The following is a 26,500-nucleotide window of genomic DNA, read 5'->3' as shown; positions in this document are numbered from 1 at the left end:
GAAGTCATCTCACTGAATGACAAATACCCAATGATATTTTTTTTACCAAGTCTTAAAATTGTCACAGATAATTATCATATCATAATTCTACTTACTCTTGGAGCTTCAATACCATTCCATACAATGTTTCAAAGGTTAGGGATCACAAAATAGCCTGTGACTGTCACTGAGCTTAATCTGTGCATTTAATTTGATGATCCCTTTTAAAAACAATGCCTGTGTCTCTGACATTGCCTCAGAAAGAGGTCTGACCAGCAGCTGCCCTCCTGTGGGAGGGGTCCCCCATCTGCACATCTCAGCAAAGGGCAGCCAGGGTAACACTACCGTGGTTGTTTTGTGCTTAGTGCAATGCCGTTCGCAGGCTCACACTCTGAGAGGAGGCTTTGTTGTTCCTAAAGACTGGGATCCCTTAGGTAGGCTGCAAAGCAGTTCACAGAAGGCTCCCTGAATGGAGGATGAGCAGCTTCACGGATGTGCTGTCGCTGGTCTCCATTACCTTCTTCCAGCAGGTGTAAGGCTTTGTTCCCAGTATTCCTTTCCCTTGTGGACGCCTGGCTCCAAGCCTTCTTTGTTTCCGCCCAGATGCCAGCTTCTAGTTAACTATTCTTTCTTCTTTCGTTCGTTCTTTTTTTTTCTTCAGCTACCGACCATCTGGAGGAAAACTGATTGGGGCTAGGGTCAGTTTTTGTACCTTTTAAAATTGCTGCGTAGGTAAAAGGATTTGTCAAATCCATGAATGCCCCTACTCAGTTCGCAGAGGCACTTCAGATTGGCAAAGGGTTCCTTCCCCAGTGAGGCAGAGGGAGCAGCAGAGGCAAAGAGGAGCAGGCTGAAGCCACAGAATGGGTTGAGAAAGCAGAGATCGGCCCAATTATAATTCACACAAAAACAAGTGAGAAACTAGCCGGTTGAGGCAGTCTTGGCCGAGCATCTGGGCTTTGCATGCATGCATGCATAATTAAGCTTCAGGCAGCTGCAGGCAACAGGGCGGACAGCATATCATAATCACAGTAGGTTGCATATCAATGGAACTCTTTTTAAGTTCACATGAAGCTCAGATAAAAAGACATCAGCAAAAATTAAACGGCATTCAAAACACGGGTGAATTATGATACAGGCCACTAGGAAAACAGTGGAAACCAACCTGGCTTCCCTCATCATTGTGTTTCCTCCACACAAACAGATGAGAGGATGGTGCTGACTTTGTTTTAAAACCCGCAAGCTCATTAGATCAAAGGGATCAATGCACATTTAAGCAACTTTCAAGGCATCACAGGAAGAGCTGTGTTTTGAAAGACAACAGAACAAATCACACACGTGCGCTGGGGTATTGTGATTTGCAGATGGTTAGCTTTCAGGAGAATTAAATATTCATGGAAGATAAAAATCTCTCCCATTATATTTTTAATGTATATGAGGCTTTGGGCTCAATGCCCTCTGTGTTCCCACAACAGACAGGCTTTATTCTCCATACACACACTTGTGTGCACAAGGACAGCTCAGGTCACATCCGGTGTGCTGTCACCCTCACCCAGGACAGGCAGAACCTGCCTGCCGTCCAGGCTGTCTCGTGAGAACCAGTGACGTCACCTCAAGAACTTGGCCACGCCCTTTTATTTCCTTGGCCACGTGGTCTGCGGGTAAAGACCCTCAGCTGTTGACCAGTTGCCCGAAGCCTTCATCAAATCCAGGGTGCTAGGGACACAGGGAATCCTGGGCAGGTGTAGGGAGGTCTCCGGTGGTTGCGTCTCTGGCTGGGCTCTTCCTGCTCTTTGTTGTTTCCTTGCACACCTTTGTTTGACAAGGAATCACAGGGGTTTCACAGAGGTTTCTCATCTGGTTCACCACACTTGGGTGGCAGTGCCAAGTGCAGAGACAGCGCAGCACGAGGAGGCGGTGTCAGGTGCGCAGGAGTTGGCATTTCTGAAACTCCACACCCTCCTCCCTTGCCTTCTCCCCCTGTACTGGCTCACACAGAAAGTGTCGTGCAAAGCAGCACTGTTGCCGAGAAAGGCGTTTTTGCTCTGCAGAGGCTGTGGAAACACGGATTGAATAGTCACAGGTCAGTGGAATGAGCGAAAAGGCAGCCTGCTTAAAGGAGGGCATTTAAAAGCTGGGAAAAACAGATAGTCCTCTGGGTTTCTGTTTAAACTCTGAATTCTGTGGATTTTAACTGAATGAGGGGACTGACTCTTCTTACTGCTTCTGCTGTGTTTGGATATGGAACTGTCTTTGCTTCTCTGTACATGCGTTCTTGTTTCCCAGACCATAAGGCCGAGTTCTCTGTAGGGGATGACTAATTAAAGAAAGGTGCAGGTAGCATAGTCATAGCCAGGGCTCACTTGCACCTGAGGCAGCTAGTTGATGGGTTCTGGCCAATTGCACTGGTCACATGCTGCTTTTGGTTTGTTTTGTCACTGCCACTGTCACAAATAAATTCCATCTTATCTCCAACTTAGATGTAAAAACATTTACTATCTAGGTGTTGGTTTTGTGTCCATGTTTTAAACACAGGCCTGACTGTGCTTACATTACCGGATCTCAAAATAGAAATAGACCTGACCTTCATCAACCAGCTCGAATCCCTCCCACCCCTGTTTATGAACCGTGCCTTCAGTAAAAAATAATGCTTCCATGATGAGAATCTTGTTTTTTTTTAAGTTTTTTCGAAAGTCCTGGCATAAATAGGAGTCGGAGTTGTTAGTGCATTGAGTTGAATTTTGCAGTGATGTAGAGGTCAAGGAGGCAGCTGGGGAATCAGTGGTGCCCCGGGCCACTGCATCCTCAGCGGGGCACATGGGCATGGCCCCAAGGTGGCCCTGTGGGCTGAGAGGTGAGAGCCACAGGCGGAAGGGTGTGAATCGGCTTGGATCTGCCTGTGAAATTCTGCTGCCCCTCCCCATGTTTATGGAGCCAATATTCAGAAATCAAAATGGTGGTATTTACAGTGTGCAATGGGATGTTTTGCTATGCATACTTGTTAATGAAATGATTACCCACAGTCAGGCTTACTCACATACCCACCTGCTCTTCTAGCAAGTGTCCGGAAGATGTTGCAGTTACTGCTACCTATGATGTCGCAAGGGGTGCGTTACTCCAGGCACTTAATTGTCCACAAAGGCAAGCATCCTTAGTGCTGGCGTGTGTATGGTGCACAGAGTAATGAAATGTATCCCAGAGGTGAGAAGTGAACACACACACGTGTGAGGGTGGGTTGCCCAGAGAAATACCTGACCTGGGTGGCCGGCAGGCCGGAAGATTGCCCACAGGAGGAGGGGTGGGGGATAGGGAGTGAGAGAGGGCTGCTGACAGCACCTGCAGCCTGGTCTGCGGCCGAAGAGAGGCAGAGGGAGGGAGCCCCACACCCACTAGTCAGTCTCTTTCATGAGGTTGGGGGTGGAGCCTCCAGCATGAAACCACTACATGTTTCACATGGATCTCAAAGTCCATATTTTCACGGTGCCCCTCCTTAGGTCCTGGATGAAGTAGATGCATCCGGGAAAGGGGGAGGTTTGATGGAAGCATAGGAAGATAGGATTACCTGGAGACTTGTGATTTCCGGCTTAGCAGACTTACCTACCCTGGCAGCCATACTCAGTGAACTTAAGCTCAGCTCTCGCAAACTTAGTGTAACTGAACATTTGTGCCCTTTGCCCAACACTGAACCTCCCCGCCCTCTCCTCCATAACTACCACTCATCTCCCTATTTCTATTTGGTGGACTTTCTTTAAGGTTCCGTTTGGAAGTGAGATTATGCAGTAACTGACTGGGTCTGGCGTATTTATTTCATATATTGTCTTCTAGTTTTTCCACGTTGTTGTGAATAGCGGATTGTCTTATTTAAGGCTCAATGATATTCCATTGTGTAAGTGTGTGTGACATAGGTATCACCTTTTATTTTGGGAGAGTATTTTTGATAGCAACGTTAGAGTTGTCTCTAGGAAAGATCTTGTCACCCATAGAAAGAGACCTTTTTCCTTTTTCCTTTCCGGTTTGGATCCCGCTGATTTTTTTTCTTGCCTTGTGGAAGGTTTTCATGATTTCTTCCAAATATTGTATTGCCCTGGTAATTTGTCAAACCATGGTTGTTCTGGAGAACAGCTGTTTGCTTATTTTTCAACAATGGGAGATGGTGATTATGTATGCCTTTGCCACTGACCAGTTGCTATGAAAGCCCTCAGGGACTCTGGGGAAAGGTAGAAACTTCGCTGGGGCCATAATCACACTGCCTACAAGTGTGAAAATAGCACCGTTAATTTTAGCATCACTGGACAAAGGAAGCAGCAGAAAAGCCTCTCACTTTACTCCCTGCTGTCATCTCTCCCAGGCCACACACCCCCTTTTGACAGCTCCACTCTGTGCTTTTCTGATCTTCTTGCAAGGGTGTTTCAAAAGATATAAGTGATGGGCATCAAGGCACAGCATCTTAATTACCAAATACAGCTTGTTGTATTGTAAACCATTTATGTCTCCGTGGCCACAAGACAGATGCCCCATCCCAATGCTAGGGATGCACCTGTTCTCCTAAAGGGATGCAGAAAGACTTGTTAGATAATGCCAAACTGCATCTCCAAACTGTCTTTGCTATTCAAGATAGCCTGACTTCTACGAAAGCTTGCTGCAGATTTTCACTTTAGAAGGTAGACCCTGCTCATCTGAAAATGTCTCAGTGTCTTCCTGCGCAGCTCCCTTTTTTGTGTAATCCAAAAGAAAGTTACAGGACCAACCGAGGAAAGTCAGAATTATTCTCAGATAATTTTGGAAATAATTTCTCTGTTTCTTAAAGGGAAGAGAGTTTTGAAAAAAACAGTTGAATTTGTTTTCATTTTATCTGAAATGAAGAGAGAGAGAGAGAAAGTTTCCATGTGCTGGTTCACTCCCCCAAAGCCCACAGTGACTCAGGCTGGGCCAGACCGAAGCTGGGAACTGGGGATCCAGCCCAGGTCTGCAGTGTGGGTTGCCAAGGCACACAACTGCATGCACCATCTCCATTGCCCGCCCTGGATCTGCATTAGCAGGAAGCTAGGATGAGAAGTGGAGCTGGGACTTGAACCCAGCCACTCGTACATGAGGTGTGGTTGTCCCAAGCAGGATTTAACTTCTGCACCAGTGTTTTCAAAATGTATATTTAAAATTATAACAATAGGAGGGCTCTTCCAGAAGTTTGTGGACAATGTGTAGTATATAAAAAAAAAAAAAACTATGCCTAGATTTCTACAGTTTTTGCACCAAGATAAACTTGCCTTTTCAATTTCATTTTTCCATGAATTTTTGAAAGTTCCCTCCTGTACCTTTCTTGTACAAAAATGGCAAATAAAGCTATATGAAACATGTACATACAGATATAGCAACAGACACCACACAGTCAGACCTTCCTGGACACACTTGAGCCCCTGGGGACTTGATGAGTGACAGACAGGGATTCTGGGGCCAACTCAGGAGGCGGGAGTTCTGCCTAGGAACCCAGGGATCTAATCACCCACAATGGAAGTATAGGGCACCTTAGCACATTTTTGACAGGAGGTGGTGTATCTGCATCTTCCACGGAAGAAATTGTCCTTAAGGTCTGGGCCTTCTTATCCACTGTCTATTAGCTAGTATCTGGTCCAGTAAAACTCAGCTCCACTGTCTACCTCTGTCAGCACAAAGCTGACACTGTCTACTCCCTGTAAGATCTCTATAAACCTCCCTTCTCCCGCAGGATAAGTCACACAAGCTTTGTCTTGGAGCTCTTCTGTCTTCTTCAGCTTCATGTCCTGTCAAGGTCACCTTGAAGGCCCACAGATGCGGCTCCAGGCAGGGATCTCTGCACCCTCTGGGCTCAGGGTTTGCTCACCTCCTGCCTGGATGCCCTGCGCTGCACTCTGCCAGCCCTGCCCCTGCTTATCTGCTCATGCTCAGCGTGGGGGCCCCCTGCCTGCTTTCTGACAGTGCTTTATACATCTTTTTGTCGTCAATCGATGGATGAAATTGCACCCAGAGCCTGCTTGAGGGACCCGGGCTGGGATGTGGCCTGGAAGGGCAGTGCTCAGTGGGTTCCCATTCACTTCCTTGTGAGAACAAAGGGCAGAAGTGGAAGAAGTGGAGAGAGCCTAGGGCGTTCAGGACATGCTGTGGAAAAAACAGCAGGAGCAGAGTTACAGAGAGATAGAGAGAGACAGAGAGAAAGAAAGAAAGGGGGAGAGTGCTTTCATTTGCTGCTTTATTCCCCAAATGCCTAAAACAGCCAGGGCAGGGCCAGGTCAAAGCCAGAAGTCAGGAGCTTCATTCAGGTCTCCCATGTGGGTGTAGGGGCCCAAGCCCTCTAGTCGTCTTCTGCTGCTTTCCCAGGCACATTACCAGCTGGGTGAGAAGTGGAGCTGCCGGGACTAAACTGACACCCAGTGGGAAGCCAGTGTCCCAGGTGCTGCTTTACCCACTGCGCCACGGTGCTGGTCCCCTAGAACCGGCTTTCTGAGCCTCCCCTGCAGCAGGTCCTGAGACCCCCTTGAGAGAGGCGCCTCTGTCTTCCTGGAGGAAGGAGCAGCCTTGCATCTGAAGAGTGCAGGGCAGAGAGAAGAAACCCGGGAGGCTCCCTCTGGTTCACCACCCTGAGCGCCCACCCTCTTTGCCCTGTTGCATTTCTCCACGCTGCCCACCCTTTGTGCAGCCCCGCCTAGGAATCCACAGGGCCACCCATTTCCTCTTAGAGGCTCCTGTGTCAGGTAGCACTTACTCATAAGTGGGGACACTTTTGTGAAGGACTTTTGTTAGACAGGCCTTGGCCATGAACCTAGCACCTGGGATAGATGAAGCAAAGAAATTTCGTCTCTAACAGAAAGGGTGGGTGTCCAAGCCTGGAACACCGGCAGGCACCGGAACTGTGCTGAGACAGAGGGTTCGGGAGGAGCCAGCCCCTGACAACTCCATCGCTTCCTCTCCCATGTGATGCGCAGAGACAGAATTGAAATCGAGATGTAGCTGCCAGTGCCAGTGCATTTTTGGTTGGAAAAAGTGGTTTGTTTTTTTTTTTTTGTTTGTTTGTTTGTTTTTTGTCAAGCTTGAGGCCTATGGGTTAAGCTGGTGTTTTAACTGTTTGAACAGGATGTGTGTGTGTTTGAGTTCAGGCTCCCAGAACCACTGAAGTGTTGCTCTTAGTCCACTCCGAACTCTGGGGCACCTGTCATCAACGATTCCCTGGCTGGGACAGGCCAAAGCCAGTAGCCCAGAGCTTCTTCCTGGTCTCCCATCTGGGTACAGGGGCCCAAGCACTTGGGCCATCTTCCTTTCCCTTCCCTGGTGCATTAGCATGGAGCTAGACGAGAAGTGGTGCCCACATGGGATGCCAGCACAGCAGGCAGCAGCTTAACATATTAGGCTACAACGCTGGCCCCAACCCACAGCTTCTACATCAGGGCTATGTATGCAGTGACGTGCCTTTTCTCTGTCTCTCTTGTCTATCTCACCTTTAAATGTTGCTTATGGCAGCACTACGGAGGCCATGGGCAATTGAGTCCTTGCAGGTACAATCTGCCTTAAGGTCATCTTCAGTTTCAAGTTCTTAAACACTGCGGAAGATTAGCCCCGAGGCTTAGGGGCAGGTCTCACTCTAGGCCAAGGCTCTCCCAGGCTTTGCACACTGCCCTGCACAGCTTGGGCAGCCTGTGCTGAGACCCTGTTCCAAACCCATCAGACAGACACTGCCTGGGCGAGGCCCTCCAGGCCAGTCTCACTGCAGGTGTCATGGAGACAGGACCAAACGTGGTCCAGGATGAATGATGAGCACAGGAAGTCAAGTGAATTGTGCCAAACGAGGGGAATTTGTGACCAGCCTCTTGTTTCTGAAATCCGTAGCCACCCCCTAAAATGTCTTGAACGTGCTCTGGGTTGTCTAGGATAATGTTGTTTATACTTGCTGTCCTGGCTTGTTGTACCTTGGGTCTCCATTCCTTCTCAGACACGTCACCCTGTCCAAGGTGTAAGATCACGCTCACCCTCCCCATCATGCCTCGCTGCGATTTCTGTCTAATGGTCCTTTGCTTGTCAGCGGGTTCTGCACATGACTGCTGCCAACCTGTATAGTCGTCCCCTTGCCTTCCCCTGCCTGTGCCCTCCTCTGCTCTGGCTTCCATTCCACTGAGGAACGGCTGTCCTCTCCCCTCCCCTGTAGAGAGGACCCCACCTCCCCCAACATATCTGCTGCTTGGGCTGTGGGGTGATGGCTACTGGGCCCCGTGTCAGGAATCAGCCCTTCCATCCAACAGCACAGGTCTATCCTGGGTGGGTCTCAAAGTACCCCCCTCTGAGTCCTTCCTGGAGCGCTGGTGGGAGGTAGAGGGACTGCGTTCCTTCTCAGAATTTCTTAGCTTCAGTGAGTCTCGTGAAGTCTGTGTAGTCATTGACCTTGCCCAAACAGAGGCCTGGCCTTCGAACCTTAGCTTTTGGAAGATAATTGTGTCTCATCTGACCTGAGTCACTTTGCTTAGGGCAAGGACTGGCCTCACCAGATCTCTGGGTGGGACTGGATTCATTGAGTCAGTGGAGGATGTTACTGGCCACACCAGAAAGATCAGTCACGTGACTGAGGGTGGGGATTTGTAGTCTTGCAGGACTGACTGTGCCACAGACCCAGATCATCCACACGGGCAAGCCGCGGACGGGTCAGTCAAGTCTGCATGGTGAACACTCAGTGGAAACCCTGGGCCTCGTGACGTGGGGAAGCTTCCTTGGCTTTTCCTGGCTGCCCATGCCATATCTTCTTACTGTGCTGGTTGACAACAGTGAACTCTGCCACCCGTGACTGTCGGGACTGCAACAGCTTCGTGTCTGGGACCCTGCCAGACTCTCCTGTGACTTCCCTGGTTTTCTCCTTCAGTGAATTCTGCAGTCTTTCCGGCCCTGTTAGGGCTTAAGTAAACTGCATTCGAATTAGCAAAGTAATGATGACAGTGCAGGATGGCAGGAGGCTAAGCGTAGAATGGGTCATGGTTCTTCCTGGTTGAGCTACAAGGATTGATAGGCGGTAACTAGTTACAGTTTAGGCGTGCTGGAACTCTTGTAGCCCTGCGAAATGATGCTGTCTCTTTAACTCTTGGCTGGACACGCCCATGTTCCCAGGATGCACCTGCCGCATCCAGGATCAGGGTGTGTGCCTGCCCCCAGCCCTTGCTGTGTATCTGATTGGGGTGCCACCTACTTCCTTATAAAAAGAAGTGGAAAGTAGGGGAGGGCTCTCTCTGTACTGTGGAATGCACTTGGCTGTATGATTCTTGTTTTCTGTCTTCCCACCGTGGAATGGAGGGATCTCTCCTGCTGTCTCTTAGTGGTACAATTCTTTCTTTTCTTTCTCATTTCCAGGCAACTCTTTGGCCCAGTAATGTTAGCTCTTCACTCACGTGTGAATGTGTATTTATTCCCTCACTGCCAAATAAACTGTGCTACTCTTTGCACAGATCTAGTCTCTGCTTACTGGTTTTAGCTCTGGATCGGAAATTGATATATTCATTACCCCCGTCAGGGTGACATGCACAGACTGGACTTTGTTGATATTGACTCTCAGTGGGTGAATGAAGGCATTGTAGAGGCCGTGGGTAAACACCCAGGACCAGGAAGTGGGTCTCCAGGGCTGCGCTCGCTCATCTGCATATCGGTTCTGCCAGCTGTTTTTTCTGAATCTTCTACTCACCGCTGTCATCTTCTCTTATTTACTGTTGTAATTTCTAGCACTTTAAATCTACTTGAATTTTATGTCCTCTACCTCAGAGGCCCGATGTGTAGACAGACTACTGGTCCCCCAAAGGTGTCCACTTCATAATCACCAGACTATGTAACTGCATTACTTCCAAGGCAAGAGAGAATGAAGACTGCTGACCAGCTGACCCTGACATGGGGACATCACCCTGGGGCACTGAGGGCATCACACGGTTGGCCTGGTGAGTGAGGCGGAAGAGGTCAGAACTGGCGAAGATGTGGCTACAAAGGGGGCTTAGGAAGATGCCACCTTGTGTTGTTTACACAGCTGCATGTGGTCAGTTCCAGTGGATGCCAACCAGAACACCCCCGGAAAATGCCTGCTTGTAGGCCCCGGAGTGAGAACCCAGGCTGTCTGGTGCTTGGTTCGTGATGTGGATTAAACCCTCAGTACTGTAATTGTGAGAATATTGAAGGTATTTAACATAGTGCCACACAGGCCCTGGTCAGTTGTTGTTGTTATTGTTTATTATTATTTATTTGAGAGGTAGAGTTACAGACAGAGAGAGACAGAGACACACACACACACCAAGAAAGGGAGAGAGAGAGAGAGAGAGAGAGAGAGAGAGAGAGAGAGAGGTCTTTGATGTGCTGGTTCACTCCCCAAATGGCTGCAACAGCTAGAACTGAGCCGATCTGAAGTTAGGAGCCAGGAACTTTTTCCAAGTGTCCCATGCAGGTGCAGGGCCCCAGTCACTTGGGCTATCTTGGAAGAAGAACAGCTGGGACATGAACTGTGCCCATATGAGATGCCGGCGCCACAGGTGGAGGCTTAGCCTGCTACACCACGGCGTCGGCCCTGTTGTTGTTACTGGTTTTGTATTCTGTCCATCATGTTACTCCAGCCAGGGTCAGGTCTAATTTGCAACAAAACTCCTAGGTAGTAAACATTTGCTTCATGAAAAATTAAAAACCCAGTGACCTTATTTAAAAAGCTGGGTTTAAACCCTAGCTTTGCATAAAAGCCTTGGCATTTGCATGTTGGAAGAGCTGTATCTGGAAAATTTTTCCAGCTAAGCACATAGAACAAATTAAGAATAGAGAGGGAAGCAGTACATTTAAATCAGATGGCGCGGGGCACTTCACACAATTAACTGATTGCCAGCAAGTAGACAGGTTTTGATTTTTCCCTGGCTGAGCTGCTTGGAAGGTGGGGGTTAGAAAAACAGATCAAGTCATGGTATTTTTTTAGCTCTTTCATGAAAGTATGGCAAGGCAAAGAATTCTTTAAAAGCAATCTGCAAGATAGAGGCGGGGTCAGCTTTGATTCCTTTAGAAAGCTCATTTGCCCAAAAATTTTTTAAAAGCAAAGGCTTTTTTTTCCCATCTCTCATTTGGAGCTTTTCAATCTTTTTACCTGTGGATGCAAAGGACATTTGCATTGCTATGCAGAATGATTTTCTACTTTATTTGCAAGTCCAGCTGACAGTTTCCAATGCAAATCAAAGTGTTTGTACTTGCAAAAGGCACCCACCTGCAGTCTGAGGGTGATATAGTGGAGGGCTACAGATTCCAATGTATATTTCATTTGAATTAGCATTTCCCTGCTCCCACCTCCCAGCAGCTTTTCTGTTCATTTCTAATTCTGTAAAGGCCCGGTTTCTATCCTGAGCCAAACACCTGCGTCTTCCGTGTCTGCCCCAGGCTCTCCCACCTTCGTCTGCCTCAGCGTCCTCCCTTAGGGTCAGAATCCAGAGACTTCAGTTTCCACACCTCATACACACCCATGCTTTCTGTTCTCACTCCCTCGTTCTTCCCTCCATCTCCCCTCCCCGAACCAGCACCGAACCAACACCGCACCAACACCACACCCTATTGACTGTCCCGCCTTCATCCTCCTTTGGCCCTGTAATTGATTCTCTATATACACGGCTGTTTTCCTGAAGCAAGATTTTCACACAGTCATTACGATTTGTTCACTGCAATTTGCTGGCTTCCCAGTTAACTATAAATCCCTGGGACCAGCACTCAGGGTCTTTTGTCCGTTCCCAGTCTATGTGCCAGGTTTCCATCTCTGAACGTTCCCAGGCTGGCTGGGTCCCATGCTGCTTCCTCCTCCTGAAATAGCTGTATCAGTTTCCCTTGAGCCTGTTTCATAGTCCTGCCTGTTATCTAATCTAGCGTCTTGTTCACATCCCAGGTGCTCACAACGGTCTAGGATGACAGAGGTCAAAGACAGGAGCCTGGAACATAATCCGAGTCTCCCATTTGGGTGGCAGGCCACTTGAGTCATCTCCCAGGATTGCACCAGATAGCTGGATTGGAAATGGAGCCAGGATTCCAACCACACACTCCGATTTGGGATGCCCACGTCCTAGGTAATGCTTGTCCATGGTGTTTACTTAAGTTTTTGAGGATGGGGATGGGCTGTGCATGCTGCAGATCTATGAGTCTTGCCCATGTTTGGCAAGTTACCTTGAATATGGTGCTGATCTAAAGATACCTTCAAACTGAGGTCACTTATTTGTGAAGCTACTGTTATGTTTCTTCTTTACGCGCAGAGAGAAAAGGTTCCTGAAACCCGTGTTGTAACGTCAGAGTCCGTAAAATAGGTAAGTGAGGCAGGTTGTGATGTCATTGAACTGCATCCTACACCATGGGGCGGAATAGACTTAGGGATGGAAGGATTCCCCCAACACACATACATATATTTGTGCACACATGTGTGCACACATAGTCCGTGTATTTATCTGGGCCTGAAATGACATGTGTGACTTAGTTTATGGAGAAGCCTCAAGATAAGAGGATCCAGCTAAGTAGTGGTTGATCACATGAGCAGGGAACGATTGCTCTATGCCATGGTTAACCCAAATGTAGTGGCTTAACACAACAGACATCTACTACCTCATGTCGTTCTTGTGGGTTTGGAATGTGGAAGCAGCTGGCCTGGCTGATTCTGCCCAGGAGTCTCCCCTACAGTGTAGTTTACATCTCGCCCAGCTGTGATTGAAGTCATCGCAAGGCCAGACTGAGGTTGGAGGCCGGATTCCAGAGGGCACTTCTCAAGTGGCATATTAGTGTTGGTTATGGGCAGGTGGCCTGAGTTTCTCATCACGGTCCCCTCTGTTGGACAGATTGAGTGTCTACTGGCTGATGACTGGCTTCCCCCAGAGTGGGTGATGTAAGAGAGGGCTGGGGAGAGGGGGGAAGAGAGAGAGAGACAGGGAGGGAGAGAGAGAACACACCAATGTCCTCAAGGGCTTACGTTGAATTACACACAGTTCTACAATATCCTATTGGCCTCATAGTCAGCCCTATTCCAAGTGGAAGAAGGGTACTTTTAAGGGCATGAACAAATATCAGGAGGTGAGATTCTCTTTCAGAACATCTCGGAGACTGCTCACCTTACCCCAAAAATTGTCCAGTTTGATCTTAGAGAGTCTGGCAGCAGGAACTGTTTGCTGTCTTCTCTTTAATGTAGATTTGCTCAGGCCTAAGGGACCAGTCTCCAGACGAGGACTTCCTGCTTTTGTCTACTGAGAGGTCACCTTGCCTTCTTCCTGCACTGAATGAAACATAACTTTTGAGGACCTTGATTCCCTTCGGGATTCTCAATCATCTTCCAAAAAACTAGAGCAGCCTCACAACAGATCCATGGCCGTCACTGTTTTTTGGGACAAGAATTTGACTGAACACTGGAAAATCGTCCTAGATGCGGCTGGCACGCGCCCTGTACTTTTGCCCTCTGTCCGGGGCGCATTTCCCCTGAATGGAAGGTATCCCTCTCTTGCTTTGGAAACAAATCCTTTTCATAAGGATGTGGATGGGCTGCAGTTGTTGGCTCTGAACTCTCAGCTGCAAGTTGATGATTAGATACATTCCATTTCCGTGACACGCACATTTGAAAGGATTCATGCTTCTAATCATAAAAAGATAAAGTTTTTTTTTCCCCTCTCCTAACATCTGGAGCCTGATGAATAATTACTATAATTAAACAAGAGGCCATTGTATATTGGGGTATTTTTTTCAGCTTCAAATGCCTCTCTGTGCGCAAGATGCACTTTGCACACTCTTTGTTCTAAAGCATTCTACTGTGTAGGACTCACAATCCAGTGAGGCGCCTCCATGGCTGGCGTTAAAAGTAGGTCATAGTGGCTTAATGTTGATCACTCCGCCTTCTGCCCCTACCAAGTCCTGAATGAGGGATCCCACTGCTCCACTCCCCACCTCCCATGGCAGGCGCGGGTTGGGGGCTGGCTGGCTTTAGCTCCTCTCCTCCTCCCTTGCGTCAGTACTGAGTTAGGCTCACCACCCTGGGTAGTGATGCCGTGTTTGGGACTGTTAGGACCATGAAAACTAAGAAATGAGAACCGTGTGTGGTTGGATTTCCAGTGAAAGCAAAATACCTTTTATTTTGGGGAGCTCATTTCTCACAAAATTACGTCATCCCTGCTACCAGCACCTCTCCTAGTCATATCCCCAGGTCTCCTTCCTTGAGCATTAAATTATGTCCATTCTTTGACAGAATCCTGGTTTGCTAGGCAAGCTGATCTTGGCATTGAATCTGTTATCCAAGAACTTGCAACTTTGTGTGGACTTGATAGCTGTGGAGCAAAGCTCTGGAAGTAAACCTACCTAGACCCCAAGGAGATGTTGGAAACACCTCAGATCTTCATGTCTCTGAGTTCACCATTTGATAAAAATTCACTGGAATTTGGTTTTGGATAGGTAAGAAATTACAAGGAATTCTGGAAGCTTTTATGAAGAGACTGCCTTGCATTTCCTAATACTTCTTAAATATATCGATGGCAGGTGCTCAATGAATTCTGAACAACTGAAATAAATTCTGAAGTTTGTTGTTTGACCTGGGGTTTGGCCTTTTAAATCCTAGTAGCACCAGAGATGAGCAAATGATTTTTTTTTAAATCCCAAAAACTAGAAGGGACCTGGTTCTAAATAAAGTTCAACACATTATATTTTCCTTTTAGTTTAATACGATAATAAAGTACACATAAAATTTACCATCTTAACTAACTTTTTTTTTTTTTTTTTTTTTTTGACAGGCAGAGTGGACAGTGAGAGAGAGTTAGAGAGAAAGGTCTTCCCTTTTGCTGTTGGTTCACCCTCCAATGGCCGCCGCGGCCAGCGCAATGCGGCCGGCGCACTGCGCTGATCCAAAGGCAGGAGCCAGGTGCTTCTCCTGGTCTCCCATGGGGTGCAGGGCCCAAGCACTTGGGCCATCCTCCACTGCACTCCCTGGCCACAGCAGAGAGCTGGCCTGGAAGAGGGGCAAGTGGGACAGAATCCGGTGCCCCGACCGGGATGAGAACCTAGTGTGCGGGTGCCGCAGGCGGAGGATTAGCCTAGTGAGCCGCGGCGCCGGGCACTTAACCAACTTTTAAAATGTTTATTTCTTTGAGAGGAGCAAAGAGAGAGTGAGTGACTGAGCTCTCATACACTGGTTCATTCCTCAGAAGTCTTAGAGCCATGAACTCCATCCCGGTTTCCCATGTTGGCGGCAGGGGCCCAACCACTCAGCCATCACTTGGGGTCTCCCGGGTGTGCATTAGCAGGAAACTGGAGTTGGGAGCAGAGCCAAGCCTTGAATCCAGGCACTCTGATACAGGAAGTAGAAATCCCAAGAAGTGTCTTAATGGGTACACCAAATGCCTTCCACACTGGTGGTGGTGGTGTTGTTTCAGTTGTACGGCGGCTCAGTGGCATTAAATACCTTTGTAATGTTGGGCAACCATTGCCACCATCCACGTGCACACCTTATAAACTGAAACTACGCACAGTAAACAGTAACTCCCCAGGCCCCTGGCAGCCTCCACTGTACTTGATCTCTATAATGCTGACCACCCTGAGCACCGCAGGTAAGGGGACTCATTCAGTATTTGCCATTTTTGTGACTGGCTCATTTCACTTAGTGTAAGGTCCACACAGGTCATCTGCACTGTAGCCAATGGCAGAATTTCCTTCCTTTCTGAGATGTAATATTCCAAATTTATTTTTGTAACTTTATAAAATGTTGGGAGGTTGATCATTATAAAATACTATTTATAAATATTCATTAGTATTTAAATAAATATTTGCTATTCTAGAGAGTATAATGATGTACTTATTACAAGGATAATATAATGAATTATATGTATAATGCAAGCATTTATTTGCGGGAGAACCATCTGCCTATTGCCTCTGGAAGAGCTCAGGGAACAACCATATCCAGGAATTATAACCTCAAAAGTATCTACACCTGTTCTCACGTACTCTGAAAGACTTCATGTACATCACAAGGTATTCAATGTTGGAGATGTGGGAATGAAATGCTGGACTTTATTAGCTTCTAATTTTTTTTCATAAAATAATCCATGTGAGATTAATTGATGTATATACTCAGCCTAATCAAGAAAGAAAATGCATTTTCATATTTAAGGTACACATTAAAACTGCATAATATACATGCATATCAGATACACATAAGGTTGCAGCTATGCTTGTGTAAGTTTTGAGAAAAATCCAGGTGAAGGGGCCGTCATTGTGGTGCAGTGCGTAACTTCATTGCCTCTGACACCAGTATCCCACATGGGTGCTGGTTCATGTCCTCACTGCTTCACTTCTGATCCAGTTTCCTGCTAATGGCCTGGGAAAAACAGCAAAGGATGGCCCGAGTACTTGGGCACCTGCTACCTACACGAGAGACCTGGAGGAAGCTCCTGGCTTCTGGCTTTGGCCTAGTCCAGTCCCAACCATCGCAGCCATCTAGGGAGTGAACTAGTGGATGGAAGATCACACTCACTCGCTCTCTCTCTCTATCCCTCTCTAACTCTTTCAAAATAAATCTTAAAAAAAAAAAAAAAGAAAGAAAATTCCTGGTGAAAATTGTCTCTTGTAAAGAGTGTGTGTTGAGGCTGGGTTTTGTGTTGCAGCAGGGCGAGCTCTGCTGGGGCTCCCACATCCTGTTTCAGAGTGCCTGGAGTAGAACCCCATCGCAGCGTGTGCGCCAGCTTCCTCTAGTGAGCGTCCTGGGAGGCAGTGGATGATGCTCACGTACTTGGGCTCTCGCCACCTGCATGCGTGACCCAAAGGGAGTTTCTGGCTTCAGCCTGGGCCAGTCCCAGCAGTTGTGCTTGTTGGGGAGTGAACCACTGGATGGAAGAGCTCTCTGCCTCTCCCTCTTTCTATCGTTATACCACCTATATAAACAAATAAACAAAACTTTTTAAAAAGTTACTGGTGTCAGATGACAGAGTCCCAAATTAATAGCTGTCTTCATGCTCACAGTGTCTCAGAAAAACTACTATTAACCTAAAAAAAAAAATATCAGAGTCAGTGTAAGCCTAGCTGATTCATACATCTCAGCAAACTGAACAGTTAGAACGGGTAAGCTCATTAGGATAAAGACCAAACATCATGGCCTTATGAAATTAGTGATTTTAATGTTTGCTCAGATCAGAGCAATCTTTTTTTTTTTTTTAAAGATTTATTTATTTACTTGAAAGTCAGAGTCACACAGAGAGAGGAGAGGTAGAGAGAGAAGAGAGAGAGAGAGGTCTTCCATCCTCTGGTTCATTCCCTAGTTGGCCTCAACGGCCATCTTCTGCTTTCCCAGGCCATAACAGAGAGCTGGATCAGAAGAGGAGCAGCCGGGGCTCAAACCGGCGCCCATATGGGATGCTGGCATTGCAGGCTGCAGTTTTACCCACTGTGCCACAGCGCCAGCTCCAGAGCAGTCCTTTTTAATAACAACTTTATCATGAAACCTTGTGTGTTTTCCTTAAAGCCAAAGCATCATCCTAAAAGATTTAACCCTTTGTGGTTTCCTGGTAAAGCTGGGTGAAATGGTGCGATTCTGTGATATAATGACAACAGAGCTAGCATGAGCCAGTCTTGCAGTTGAGTTCCAAATTTCAGTGACAAATCCTCACTCCATCTATCACTAGGATGGCACTGATGTCAAAGGCTAAATGCTGGGCTTTGTCACCCATTGTGTACTGTACTCCATTTTCCAGTAATCTGTACCCGTTTTCTTGTGTAAATGTTCCAACCAAAAACAAGAAACTTAGGGTTTGCAGCAACAAAATCAGATCCTACAGTGAGATGGTGCTTAACAAAGAACCTTCTTTTAGAATTAGTGAATTCTTTTAGAATTAGTGAAGTGGGCAAAAGCCTGCAGACCTTACTCTCAGTGGACCAGCCTGTGCCCAGTAGTTGATGGAGAATTTTCATGACACCTCGTTCAGCCTTTAATATTTTTCCATTTTGTGTCATTACTTCCAGATCACACTTAGGGAGGCAGAGTCAGAAAATAGCTGAGTTTCCATTGTGATGGGGTTAGGGCCCATTTTGAAATTTTCATATACAAGTAATGGGATGAAGAGTACTCTCATATAGTCACTGAATTGTAAAATGGTAACAAGAAATTCTTATAGGACGTAGTTTCTGAGACTATAATGTTGTTTAGTAATTAGTTTTTCTAATCTGGACCTCTTATCATGAAGTTTTTTTTTTTTTTTTTTTACCAGAAGGTGATGGAAAAAGATTCTTAAAAAGTACCCCGAAAGCCAGCTGGATGTACTGTGTACTTCCTTCTTTCCTGGTGAGCAAAGTACGTCATGATGAGGACAAGGCCCTGAGGACCCAGGTATTTGCTGGAACCACCAGGGTGGTTGAGCCCAGTGTTGCTGTGAGAGAAGCTGAGAACAAATGGGATGCTGATGGCTGGAAGGAAGTAGCTGGAATAGGAGTGATTTCTTTGCTAATAGGCAGTTCACGGAGTGAAGAAGCTTTTAATTACAATTTTTATCTGTGAAGGATGAGCCATCCACCCAGTGTCCCACTACAAGGAGCAGCAAGAAAGCAACGTTCTTGAGCGACTCCGCCATCGCCTGGGACGGCTGGCAGAGGGACAGGGCGCGGTCATCATGATTTGTGACCAGACCTGGATGGAGGCAGTGGGCAACTTGGCAGGTGAATAGTCTGATTCTTGGAAAATCATTTCTTTAGCTCTGCGTTTGTCTTGGAGAGACCTTGAACTTTGTGGGTGAAAGGTGCAGGGGAATGTGGGTATAGACTCTCAGGCTGTTCAGCTCTGCTGGTCTTACATGCTCCACCCATCAAGGTCGTGCCTACAGCCCCCTGGCCCACTCCTCCTGGAAGGCAGAACTGACGGTGCCTCCCACCCCAGGGTTCCGTTCTCTCCCCTAAGAAGCCGCCTGGTGAGCACAATCCAACATTTTTGTCTGGTCACTCTTACACAGCAGTGCCCTAGGCAGCAGCCAGCCTGGTTCATCCTTGGCTCAGCTGTTTCTGGCAGTGTGTTTAAAAGATGATTGTGTATAGTAGACGTTTCCTGTTTCCAATACCAAAAGGTCCTTATTTGATTATACACATGTTTATGAGGATAGAGAAGAAACACAATAAAACACATGGGTTTTATTGCCTTAGTCCTTGAAGTAAGACAGGAATACTCTTCAATTTTCTGTTTTCTTTTTAAAAATTCTCTCTGTCATCTCCATTTAACCATCTCTCCTGAACTAGGATAGATGTACAGCCTGCAGGGCATATCAGTCCACATACTGAAATGTAAATACGTGTGGATGTTCGAGGGGAGAGTGACGATGTAGGGAAAAGAAGGCATAATTTACTTTTATTTCAGAATTCACCATGAGGAGACAGGTGAACCATAAATCCATCTCCTGGGTGTATGATCGCTAGCTACATATTAACCTCAGTAACGCTCTAATATTAACAAAAATACTTAAAGAGTCAAGTGTTGTAATGAAAGGATTTCCAGGAAATTTATTTTCTTTCCTAGGAACATATCTCAGTTTTATTCAGTAACACTGAAAATCATTCAATGGCTTTTATTCTAATTTTTGGGTTTTAATATTCAAACTGTTGTTTTTGGTGGCCAGATTTTTTATATTAATTGCAATTGGGAAGATGTCCAACTTTAAATGTAAAAATTTGCAGCTAAGCTATAGCTGTACTTTTATTAACTTATTCTGTGTAGTCCTTTCTAAGTGTATTAGTTAGCTTTCATAATAATCAATGATAATGAAAAAAATTAAAAGTAGACTCAATCTCAATTTGAAGCTTATTTTTCTTTAGACATATAATCATCACAATAAAATCCTCAGATGAAACTTAGACTTTCAATTTAAATAAACAGAATTTGCAGATATGCTTTAATAATTTTATATCGTTCTTTCTCACATTTTTGCTGAATCTCATGCTGATGAAATGCTTCATAATCTGGTTAATTCATTTAGCTCTATTTTTAAGTTGCTGGAGCGCTTAACTCCAAATACTTAAGAAAGTACAAATATAACAGCTTTGTGGTGCAGCGAGGTCAGCCACCACTTGCAACACGGCCATCCCATTATCTGGGCAACGTTTTGAGTCTGGCTGTCCTGCTTCTGATGCAGCCCCCTGCTAATGTGTGTGAAAAGCAGCAGAAGATGGCCCAGGTACTTGGGCCCCTGCACCACATGGGAGACCTGGATGGAGCTCCTGGCTCCTGGCTTCTGCCTGGTCTAGCCCTTTGCTTTGAGACTATTTGGGGAGTGAACCAATGAATGGGAGATCCTACCCCACCTTCTTTCTCTCTCTCTCTCTCTCTCTCTCCTTTCTCTGTCATTCCAACTTTCAAATAAGTAAGATAAATCATTTTGAAAAGTAAAAATAAAACTGAGAACTTGGCAACCTCGCACTGTTCGGATGGTCCTAGACAGCCGTACTCAGTTTTGCTGAGTCAGGCGTTGCATTGTGCCGAGAGACTGAGTAGGTGGGGTGGGATCAGCGCTCAGACCTGTTAGGAAACCCCACCATCGCAATCCCAGTTATGTATGATGAACCCACTGTTCTAGGTGTGGGGGTACACAGGGGCTAGGATGTCAGCGCTCGTAGTTTCTGGGAATCCATTTTCCTTATAAACAAACAAACCGTGGTGGTTTTCCTCATTGCTGTGAGGAAAACGTTGGATGCTGTCCTGGTGACGGAGGACAGGCGGTGTGGGTGTTTGTGTTCTGTTTCCAACAAACAAACCGGGCTTGTCCTCAGAGTAGGGGGTTTTCTCACCCAGCATAAGGAGGAGAATTTTAAAAATTTCTTTTGTTGTTTTTCCTTGACTGCTTTCCCAAAGAACATTCCGGCAACTTACCCAGGGTGGAGAAATCAAAGCCTTGTGAAAGCCAGGGTCAGGTGGTAGTCAGTTTCGTTCTTACTACAGAGCAGTTGCTGTTGTCTGTTAGACACATTTTCACGTCATCACAGTGAAGTCTTTTCATAGCTCAAGTAGCCGTAGTTGAAAATTACAAATGCAACTCAATGAGAACATGGCAATCATTAAGTTTTAAAAAATGCTTAGTCTTTGAAAGGTGGCTTTAATTTTTTTTTTTTTTTACCTTTTTTAGACTTCAGTGAAATGCCCATGTGTGGACATCTTATTATAGTCCGGGAGGGTCCCAGAGTTCCATGCGCTGGTTCCCACCAGAGCGAGGGAGTGTCTACACTTGAGGTCATTACTGCAATTAGGCTTCGTCTTGTCAGGCCCTATTTGGAGAGGATTAATGGTTTAATGTTTATAGACTGCTACCATGGTTTTATTGTAGGCTCTGAGCCACAAGTTATTGAATCAAGAAAGTAAGTGGAAGGAGCGGACTCCTGTGGCATGGGCGGTCTGGTAGGGGCCACACGGGGTCCTCACGTATGAACATTTTATAGCCATGCAGAGAGCAAATAAAGCAAGCCAGGAGCTGCCTCTTCCAAGGTGCATGAAAGATTCCAGTGAAACCCACTAATCCCCTGTGAGCGGAAGTTCTGCGTGAGACGGAAGGAATGTGATGGCAGCTCTGTTTTGTTCACAGCACTGGGAAGTTAGGAACTGAGAAACCTCAGCAGCCACAGTGCCTGATCAGGACTATGTGGGTATCTCTTTAGTCTTCATAAAGGTTCACACTGATTTTGAAAACTCAGTAGCCCTTGTGAAGTTTTGAAACAAAATTCTCTTTACACCTCTGCCCTTCATAGCAATCAGATAAAGGGTCTCCCGCTCCTCAGCTGTGTACTTTTTTTTTTTTTAATTTTAAAGGAAATGACCTAATCTGGGATTATAAACATATCCTAAATAAACACATACAAACAGCTCAGTGAGGTTTAAATCCACGTCTTTGGGGCTGGTGTAGTAGTGTGGTGGGTAAAATCCCAGCTGCTCCACTTTGGATCCAGCTCCCTACTAATGTGCCTGGGAAAGCAGTGGAGGAGGGAAGGCTCAAATGTTTGGGTCCCTGTCACCCACATGGGAGACCCCTGTGAAACTCCTGGCTCCTGGCTTTGGCCAGTTGCATCCACTGGGGAATGAACAAAAGCGGATAGAAGGCCTCTCTCTTTCTGTCTCCCCTCTCCTCTGGTGCAGGAACTCTGCCTTTCAGATACGTAAAGCTTAAAAGATTGTCTAAAAAACAAGGCATGTGTCTGTTCACTAGGGACAGTTAATTATAAGAAGTAGATGGAGCAGGGGCCCAGGCCCCAGGCAGGGAAGTTTTAGCATTGACAGAGCTGGGGCATTGTTGTGAGCGCTTGTCCCTTCCTTCTTGACTTTTCTCGTCTGCCCCTGCCTGGGCCCCTGGACAAACTGCACCTGTTTCTCCAGCCCTTGGCTCCTGTTCAGCGGCAGCTCACAGCGCACTGCTGCAACCCTGCTCCTTCACCAGTAGGCCACACGGAGGGGGCATCTGATGTGTGACAGGCTGGCTCAGAGAATGGGGTGGTCAACACTGGGTGTGCAGCTTCAGGGAGGGACGCCCCATCCCCCGTCCCTCGCACCCAGGCTGCCTGCAGGCCGGGCCTGGATGCCAGCCTTCTCTCATGGCAAGGATAGGCATCACTTTCGTTTGTCCTTGTCGACGTCACGCATTCCAAAATGCACGCAAAGCTGGAAAACGTTCAAGACCAGCCTTTTAGAATCTAATTAACTGAAAATAAGGATGTAAAAAATTGGCCCTGGCCGATTTGCTCTCTTTTTCTCCATAGGTCTACTTCTGTGGCAAACTCTGCTTTTTATTTATTTATTTAATTTTTTTCAAACTGGTTTTTAAAGGTAGTCCCCATGGATCAACCTTGTGTCAGAGTGTGTTAAGCCACCACCTGTGATGCTGGCATCGCATGCATACCAATTTATAACTTGGCTGCTCCACTTCTGATCCAGCTCCCTGCTAATAGCCTGGGCAAAGCAGGAGAAGATAGCCTAAGCGCTTGGGCTCCTGTACCCATGTGGGAGACTTGAATGAAGCTCCTGGCTTCTGGCTTCAGCCTGGCTCAGCCCTGGCCATTGCGGCCATCTGGGGAGTAAACCCATGGATGAAAGATACCTCTCTCTCTCTCTCTCTCTTTCTCTCCCTCTCTCTCTCTGTAATCCTGACTTTCAAGTAGGTAGAACTTAAAAAGAAAAAGAGTAAAATGAGGTAGCCCCCACAACACTCCCCATCTCACTGCTTTTCCCACAGTGTGACTTTGACATTCTTTTTCAGAAATGCTGGGAACTGTGTGTCTTCTGTTGGCACCAGGCAGCCTCTGGTGACGGAGTGGAACGTGCAGTGAGATGGAGGTGGCACTGTGTGAGTTCTGAATAAATAGGAGTTTGAATATGGCCTTGCTTGCGGGAGCACTCAGTCTTCAAGCTTTAGGCTTCCAAGTGACCAATCATATGATGAGGTCCAGAGTAGCCCAGACAAGGTACAGGCAGAGGCCCTGAGGCTGGGTGGACACATACACACAACAGCACAGCTCCCTGGCCAGGCCTGGGTAGTCTAACTGTCCAGTGTTCCAAATTCAGAACACAGAGACTTTGTCAAAAAATGAAATCTTGCCTTCGAGACATTTATTCATTTACTTGTTTGGAAGAGAGACCAGTTTCTTCCCTAAATGCCTACAACGACTGGGGGCTGAAGTTGGGAGACGGGAGAGCAATTGAGGTCTCCCACGGGGGTGACAGGAACCCAACCACCTGGGCCATCCCCGCTGGCTTCCAGGAGCTGCAGGCGGGTATGGAACCCAGGCTGGGTTCCATCTCCAAGTGGGAGATGGGCCTCTTAACTGTTAGGATAAACACCTGCCCCTCAGACTCTCATTCAGAACCACACAGTCTAATCCTCAATCCACAGAAACTGGGAAAATAAACAGTTTTCTTGGAAGCCTGTGACTGCCTACGAGTGCTTCGTTAGTGCCTGACAACAATTTGTCTTCTTACCAGTTTTCTGTGATGGCATCTAAACGTAAGATACGATTCGTGTAGTTGCAGTGGGAAGATCTTTAAAGAAAGGCGAGACTTAGAAAGCGAAGTGCAGCGGGAGTGGGTGTTGGGGCACTGTCAAGGTAGCGGCAGAGTGCGTGAGTGTTGTGGCCGCAGAGAAAGCGGACATCACTCCTGCAGGAATCACTGTTGTGGGGGCAGGGCACAGAGGATGGGAACTAAGGTTACAGGAAACATCAGGGTCCGTTTTTACTGGGGTTCGGGTCAGTAGGAGTTCTGCCTCGCATCTGTGGACAAGGAGAACTGCTTGAGGCTTGGGGTGAGTGTGGTGGTGCTGATGTGGTTGTCTTGAGACCCAGAACTCGTCATGCTTGGTGGGGAATGTGTGTGCTGGGCTTCCTGGTGGATTCCGTCGGAACACGATGCCCAAACGCGAAGGCTGCTTAGTCGGCATAGCTCGTTTCTTCGGTGGCTCGCACAAGCAGGGGGAGTACCCACAGCTGTGTGGAGCCCGCTCATGCAGAGTTTTCTCTCCTTTTCTATTTTGATAGCCATCTTTGTCCTTTGCCCTTCTTTTCTCTTTCCCCATTTTGATTCAGCTGCAGCCGCATCCAATAAAACATGGTGACAGGTAGATGGATCTTAGAGAAAATCTGCTGATGGCTGTCTGTGTGGACCTCAGATGTAAACAATAGGAGGACATTTGTTTCTCTGTCACCTAAGGCGGAGAGCCAATCAATGCTAGGATAAGGGAAAACATTGTGATCCCTTCTTGGTTGACTTTTGGGAGCTATTCTCCCTTAGAAAGGACTGTTGCAAAATGCACTTTTATCTTTTTCCTGTCTGTTTCACCAGGATAAAAGAATTTCTGGTTTTCTTTTTTTTTAAATGTGCAAGCTACTAAGTGAGGAGACCCTAGAGAAAGATTTTTCATAACAACGAAGTCCTACTTTGTTGTTTCTCTTATTCTGTGAAGTGGTGTTTCTAATATGGCATCAAAATGACATATCAAAAATTATTGCATGTGGACTATTCGGGCATCTGCTGAGTACTTGGTGTAATGAGATCTAAATGCGAAATGTTTTGTTAGTTTGAAAAGAGTCAAGGTCTTGACAGAGTGGGTCATGTTCACAGTTCCAGCCCCGTTAAATGACTCAGCATCCCCCGGCCAATAACGGAAAAGATCTTTGAGTTCCCCGCCCCATGGATCGTTTCTCAGTTTGGCTTTGGTTGTGCAGATCTACCTCATGGCCATGTCGGTCAGCCCTTGTGGATTCCAGGGTTTGTTCTGCCTCTGAATACGACAGTTGTGGTCGCCGTCTTCACAGCTGGCAAATGCATTCCTTGGTCACTAACGTGAGACACAGAAGTTGTGCGTATGTGCACAACAGCAGGTGAGTACCTCTGGCCCCTGGTGGAGTCAGATGGGCAGAGCTGGAAGTAGCATCACAGATGGGTAATTTAGGCACCACGGGGCCCCGTGGGGTTGCTGTTGCTGGAAAACGCTTTCAGCCCAAGTAATAAAAATGATAGACAGCTGCTCAGTGGACCTGGGATTCTATCCTGCCGGCTGTACTCAGGAGAGCCTCCCTCTGAAGTCAGTAGGGGGTTTCAGACGGAGAATGGGCAATGGCACGTGCTCTGTTGGGTGCACACAGTGTAACCCACGTTTAGCCCAACAAGCTGAAGCCCATTCCAGTGATGTGGCTGAGAGACTGGAAATTTCACTTTTCTCCTGAAAGGAGATCTTCACTTTGTAGTCATGCTGGTTAGCTGCCGCCTTGTCTCTGAGGTGGTTTACCTGGCTTCTTCATAAAAGTCTCAGAGAAAACTTTCCTCACCAAAAATCTAGCAAGAACCTCACTCTGGGATGGGTGTTTGTGGCCCAGTGGGTTAAAGTGGTTGCTTGAGATGTCTGCATCCCGTGTCAGAGCCTGGGGTCAAGGCCTGCCTCTGTTCTCATCCAGCTTCCTGGGGTCAAGTCCTGCCTCTGTTCTCATCCAGCGTCCCGTGAATGTGCCCGCTGGGAGGCAGCAGATGATGGCTTGGGTGCCTGCCACCCACGTGGGAGACCTGGATGGTTTCTGGCTCCTGGCTTCAGCATGGTCTCGCCCTGGATATTGTTGGTATTTGGACAGTGAACTAGTGGTCTAGTCCTGGATATTGTTGGTATTTGGGGAGTGAACTAGTGGACAGAAGATATTGCTCTCTTTCTCTATCTGTCCCCCCCAATAAAAATAAATAAACTAAACAAATCTCATTCTATCCCTGATGTAAACATGAAATGCCCAATAGGAATTTAAACTAACACCCTTTACTTGGTATTGCTTAATGCGTGCCCCAGCATAGAGTTACTATTGCAATGAATGTGATAGCTGGAACTCACATGTTGTTCCCACGTAGAAAGACAGAAGCCTGGGACAGTCACAGGTGGGATTGTTGGGAAGGCCGAGAGCCACTCCAGGGCCCCTGATCTGTGGTCTGGACATGGAGGAGCCTTTATCGCCTCCTGCCCCTGACACAGGCATGACAATGTCCCTCAAACAGTGATGGTGGCAGCTGTGTGGGTGGAGTCAT

The 26,500-nt window shown here is 47.0% G+C and overlaps 1 long non-coding RNA gene across 1 annotated transcript; it reads left to right on the top strand.

The window, feature by feature from the left end:
• Window positions 1–1,945: 1,945 nt before the first annotated feature.
• Window positions 1,946–19,075, top strand: LOC149126027 (uncharacterized). The gene is made up of 5 exons (XR_016235277.1): window positions 1,946–2,062; window positions 11,870–12,047; window positions 12,231–12,281; window positions 13,151–14,397; window positions 18,195–19,075. It is a non-coding gene; the product is annotated as an uncharacterized LOC149126027 (long non-coding RNA).
• The last annotated feature ends 7,425 nt before the right edge of the window (window positions 19,076–26,500 follow it).

This window comes from Oryctolagus cuniculus, chromosome 6, assembly GCF_051225735.1.
Source record: "Oryctolagus cuniculus isolate XC-2025 breed Fujian yellow rabbit chromosome 6, ASM5122573v1, whole genome shotgun sequence".
NCBI classification, from domain to species: Eukaryota; Metazoa; Chordata; class Mammalia; order Lagomorpha; family Leporidae; genus Oryctolagus; species Oryctolagus cuniculus.
Note: the sequence above shows the minus strand (reverse complement) of the source record. Positions and strands in the feature narration are given on the sequence as shown.